Source organism: Portunus trituberculatus, chromosome 45 (genome assembly GCF_017591435.1).
Source record: "Portunus trituberculatus isolate SZX2019 chromosome 45, ASM1759143v1, whole genome shotgun sequence".
NCBI lineage: Eukaryota > Metazoa > Arthropoda > Malacostraca > Decapoda > Portunidae > Portunus > Portunus trituberculatus.
Window position 1 is genome coordinate 3,867,480 of NC_059299.1, and position 5,000 is coordinate 3,872,479.

General features: G+C 40.4%; 1 protein-coding gene across 2 annotated transcripts in view; it reads right to left on the reverse strand.

Annotated features, from left to right (window-relative positions):
* The window catches only part of LOC123519643 (inactive ubiquitin carboxyl-terminal hydrolase MINDY-4B-like), a 66,703-nt gene that overhangs the window by 58,576 nt on the left and 3,127 nt on the right, over positions 1-5,000 (reverse strand). The window contains exon 1 of one of the 2 annotated variants that reach the window (XM_045281099.1): positions 1-888. This exon is cut by the window's left edge and continues 319 nt beyond it. The exons of the other annotated variant lie outside the window; for it this stretch is intronic. The gene's annotated coding sequence lies outside the window, so the exon portion shown is untranslated. Of the gene's footprint in view, positions 889-5,000 lie in introns of those variants that run through there. 2 annotated transcript variants of the gene reach the window in all.

The following is a 5,000-nucleotide window of genomic DNA, read 5'->3' on the forward strand; positions in this document are numbered from 1 at the left end:
TCCTTCGTCAGTAGTGTTTTGTTCTTTGTGGAAGGGTTTTCGTGTTCTCCTTCGTCAGTAGTCTTGTTTTTCTACTGAAGGAGGGATTGTGGATTGATTTTCTCACTTAGGTATAGTTCTTCTCGAGTTACATTCTCTCCTACATCAGGTTTCTCGTGTTTCCCTTCGTCATTAGTCTTCCTTTGTTACTGAAGGGGTATAGTGGGTTTGCTTCCTTCCTCAGGTGATTCTTTTTGCCACTGAAGAGCACCTGTACTCCTTCAGGGCGTCTCATTACCCTTAAATAAAGGTTTGTTGATAAGATCGCTTTCTACTTCGTCAGGATATTGTGTCTACTTCTTCAGGAGGCTTCACGGCTTTCGGGAACTTCATTTACTCGTGCAAGAAAACATTATTATTTCAGGGATTTGGTTCTTGAGGAAATGTTAGTGTCTGAAGTTTTAGGTCAAAAAACTTCACTCCTTCACGTCTGCATAAAATAATGAAGTTCTATGGTTCAAAGTTCTTCGTTAAACTTCAAAATTCTTCAGAATTTTCACAAGATCTTCATCAAAACTTCAACATTGTTCACGAAAACTCCAACATTCTTCACAAACTTGAAAAAAAAAAAAATCTTCTAAAAAAAACACTTCACCGGAACTTCCACTTCACTTCACCAGAGGAACGCCTTACAACACGACGCTCACACAGTCGCTGACAATCTGAGCCACGCACGCACACTTTTTCTATTATTTGCTCAGTCTTCAAGCATATCGACCCGTTTATTTGTCCATTCAAAACTCCCTCGGTCCTCGTTGGTTCAATCCGGTTCACTGGTTCACTGGCTCACTGGTTCATGTTGAGTTCACTGTTGGGTGTCATTGTCTCACTGTCTCACTATCTCACACACACAGGCAAATATCCTATAGAGGTAAAAGGAGAAAAGGTGAAGGGAATTGCTTAGAGTAGATATACTGATAAATTTTTGAATGACGAGAGAGAGAGAGAGAGAGAGAGAGAGAGAGAGAGAGAGAGAGAGAGAGAGAGAGAGAGAGAGAGAGAGAGAGAGAGAGAAAGAATGTTACTTTTCGAGGACAGAAACAATAAAAGTGAGAAAATGATTAATTGACGTATCTAATCTCACTTTTTCATCTTATTTTCCATCACACACTAAAAATAAAAATTAACTTTGCCACATTTCACTTAATCTACGGAAAAGGTGGCCATGTTTCAATAGGTCTAAGGGGAAAATCAACCATGTTTTAATAGGTCTAAGGGGAAAATTAGCCATGTTTCAATAGGTCTAAGGGGAAAATCAACCATGTTTCAATAGGTCTAAGGGGAAAATCTAGCTGTCCCAATAGGTCTAAGGGGAAAACTAGCCATGTTTCAATAGGTCTAAGGGGAAAACTAGCCATGTTTCAATAGGTCTAAGGGGAAAACTAGCCGTGTTTCAATAGGTCTAAGGGGAAAATTAGCTATGTTTCAATAGGTCTAAGGGGAAAAAGCTAGCTGTCTCGAAAGGTCTAAGGAGAAAACTAGCCATGTTTCAATAGGCCTAAGGGGAAAAAACTAGCTGTCTCATTAGGTCTAAGGGGAAAACTAGCCATGTTTCAATAGGCCTAAGGCGAAAACTAGCCATATCTCAATAGGCCTAAGGGGAAAATCTAGCTGTCTCAATAGGTCTAAGGGGAAAACTAGCAATGTTTTAATAGGTCTAAGGGGAAACTAACAATATTTCAATAGGCCTAAGGGGAAAATCTAGCTGTCTCAATAGGTCTAAGGGGAAAACTAGCAATGTTTTAATAGGTCTAAGGGGAAACTAACAATGTTTCAAAAGGCCTAAGGGGAAAATCTAGCTGTCTCAATAGGTCTAAGGGGAAAACTAGCAATGTTTTAATAGGTCTAAGGGGAAACTAACAATGTTTCAATAGGCCTAAGGGGAAAACTGACACATTTCATTAAGTTCACGAAAAAAAATATCAAAAAGTTAGCTACGTCTCATTGAGCCTATGGATCAACCGAGAAATACAAGTCTATGGTGAAATCTTGCCATGTTTCACTAACTCACAACAAACCTCACAGATACAATGAGAAAAAAAAAAAGTATTCTAATAAAAAAAGAAAAAGAGAATGTGAAAACACCAATAAAGATAATGAAAAAAGAAAATAGGAGAGGTGAGGAGAAATCTTGAATATTTACCCCATTTATTTATTCTGATGCGGCGAGACTTATTTTCAACAGCCATTATTTATTTACCTATTGTTTATTTTCCCCGTTTCTGAAGGAGTAAATACCTTCCTGACGGAGTAATTTTCACCTTCAGATAGGTTCTGTCGCAAGATTTCCTCACCTGACACGCCAACACCCTCTCCTTCCCCTCTCACCCTCCCATCTTCCCCTCATATGTCTCTCCACCCTTCTGCATCACATTCTTTCCCCTCTATATATCCCCATCTTTCCCCTTTTTCCCTCTCAGACACTCTCTCTCCACTCTCCCGTTTTGTGTCCATTTCCCCTCACTTCTCCTTCCCCTCTGACTCATGCTGTTCGATTTACCCTCTTTTCTTTCTTCCCTTTTCTCCTCTTCCCAGAATTCCTCCCTTCATTCCCTCCTTCCTTCCTTCCTTCCTTCCCCTCCCCTTGCGTCAATCATGCAGAGAGAGAGAAACAGAGAGAGAGAGAGAGAGAGAGAGAGAGAGAGAGAGAGAGAGAGAGAGAGAGAGAGAGAGAGAGAGAGAGAGAGAGAGAGAGGTGGCATTGACCTACCAAAAAAACTATTACGATTCTGTCCAAGTTACAGTATAATTCTCTCTCTCTCTCTCTCTCTCTCTCTCTCTCTCTCTCTCTCTGTATGATTTCAGGGGTTGGTTTGACGTCTAATAATTTCCATGAAGTTGAAAAAAGAAAATTTGTTTGAATGGAAAGAGAAAAAAAGTTGAAAATAAACAAACAAAGAAATGCAACAAATATGACAAGATAAATAAAAATGAAATAAAAGGAAAAAAAAAGAAAAAAATGATACAAAGAAGGAAAGGAAAATAAGAGAAGGGTTGAATAAATAAAAATAGATAGAAAGATAGAGAAAAAGACTGACAGACAGACAGACAGAGAAGGGCAGATCAAGAAACTCAAAGAACAGACACACAAACAAACATACATCTCTCTCTCTCTCTCTCTCTCTCTCTCTCTCTCTCTCTCTACCAGTGCTGTCTATCTCAATTCTCCCTTTCTTTCTACCTCTAATTTGGCAACAGACTTTTCTTCTTCCTCCTCCTCCTCTTCCTCCTCCTCCTCCTCCTCCTCCACCAAGCCTTAATTTCTTCCCCTACCTGTATTTTCCCCCTCCAGGTAAGCCAGGTACTTATTTGGAAACGTCTCATTATGTCTTACCTTCCACCCACCCATCTCTCTCTCTCTCTCTCTCTCTCTCTCTCTCTCTCTCTTGGATTACCCTCTTTTGTCTTTGATTTATGGTTTCTTCACTATTTTCTCAAGTCTCTATGTTTTTTTTTTATTCTATTTTTATGTTGAATGTATATTTTCTTTTGTTTTCGTATTTTGGGGGTTTCAAGATAGTTTTCTCTCTATTTTCTTACCTTCATTCATATTTTCGTTTCCTTTCCTCATCTTCTCTTATTATAAACCCTCTTTCTAATCGTATTTCACTCATAATAACTCCTTTTAGGCAATTAGAACTCTATAACAACATCCAACCCTATCAAGTTCAAATTTCTACCAAAACACCATATCTGAACCTTTAAACGCCCCAGTAACGGCACCAGTTCTTTTACACCCCATTAAAACACAATTGCACGTCACTCTCCACCGCTCGATCCCTTTCCAGACCCCAGATCCTACTTATAAAAGACTGAATCGTGTCTGCCATCGCCCCTGATCCCCCCTACCCGACCTCCAGCCAGTGTTTTGCCTCGATCCCCCTAGTAAAGGATCGCTGGGTAAATATTTGTCAGGGTCGTCACGTCATGTCACCTCACTAGATCCCTCTGTTATCATCTTCTGACGTGAAAGAGGGTTGGATGCTTCTGTGTGTGTGTAAGTGTGTGTGTTTGTGTGTTTAGGCTGTTCTTATTGCTGGTTTTTGTTTCTTTGTGTTTATATTATTTCACTTATCATTCTCGTCTTTGGTTTTTTTTTTCTGTTCTTTTGTTAATTATTTGTTCTTCCTTTGTCTTCTTCTCTTCCTTCTCTTTCTCTTTCTGCTCCTACTGTTACTATTACTCTTTCTTCTCCTCCTTCTCTTTTCTTCCTTATCCTCCTCCTTCGAATCCCCATCATAGCTACTCTTCTTCTTTTCCTCCTCCTCCTTCTTCTTCTCTTCCTACTTATCCTCCTCCTATTCTTTCTTCTCTTCTTCCTCCTTATCCTCCTCCTTCGATTCCTCCCATCATAGCTAATCTTCTTCTTTTTCCTCCTCCTCCTCCTCCTCCTTCTCTTCTTCTTCTTCCTCCTCCTCCTCCTCCTTCTCTTCTTCCTCCTTATCTTTCCCTCCTCCTCCTTCTCCTCCTCCTCCTTATCCTCCTCCTTCGATTCCTTCCATCATAGCTACTCTTCTTCCTCTTCTTTCCTCCTCCTCCTCCTCCTCCTCCTCGCGTGTGGAGTAATTTTTCAGGCACCACTCGCCTGGGTGCTGCCGGAAGGAGGGTTTCCTAATCCCGTTTTCTTTTCTGCTACGTTTCCTTTTTTTTTCAACCCTTCTGCGTAGGTCTCTCTCTCTCTCTCTCTCTCTCTCTCTCTCTCTCTCTCTCTCTCTCTCATCAGTTTTCTTTCTTGCTTTCTCTTTTTTTTTTTTTTTTTTTGCGGTTATTCGTTCATTACGCAAATATTGATTATTAAGCACACACGCAACGGTACCATTAATGTGTGTGTGTGTGTGTGTGTGTGTGTGTGTGTGTGTGTGTGTGTGTGTGTGTGTGTGTGTGTGTGTGTGTGTGTGTGTGTGTGTGTACCTCCTAATACCCTAAGACAGCTTTCGTGTTCGCCTTTCGTTCTTATTACG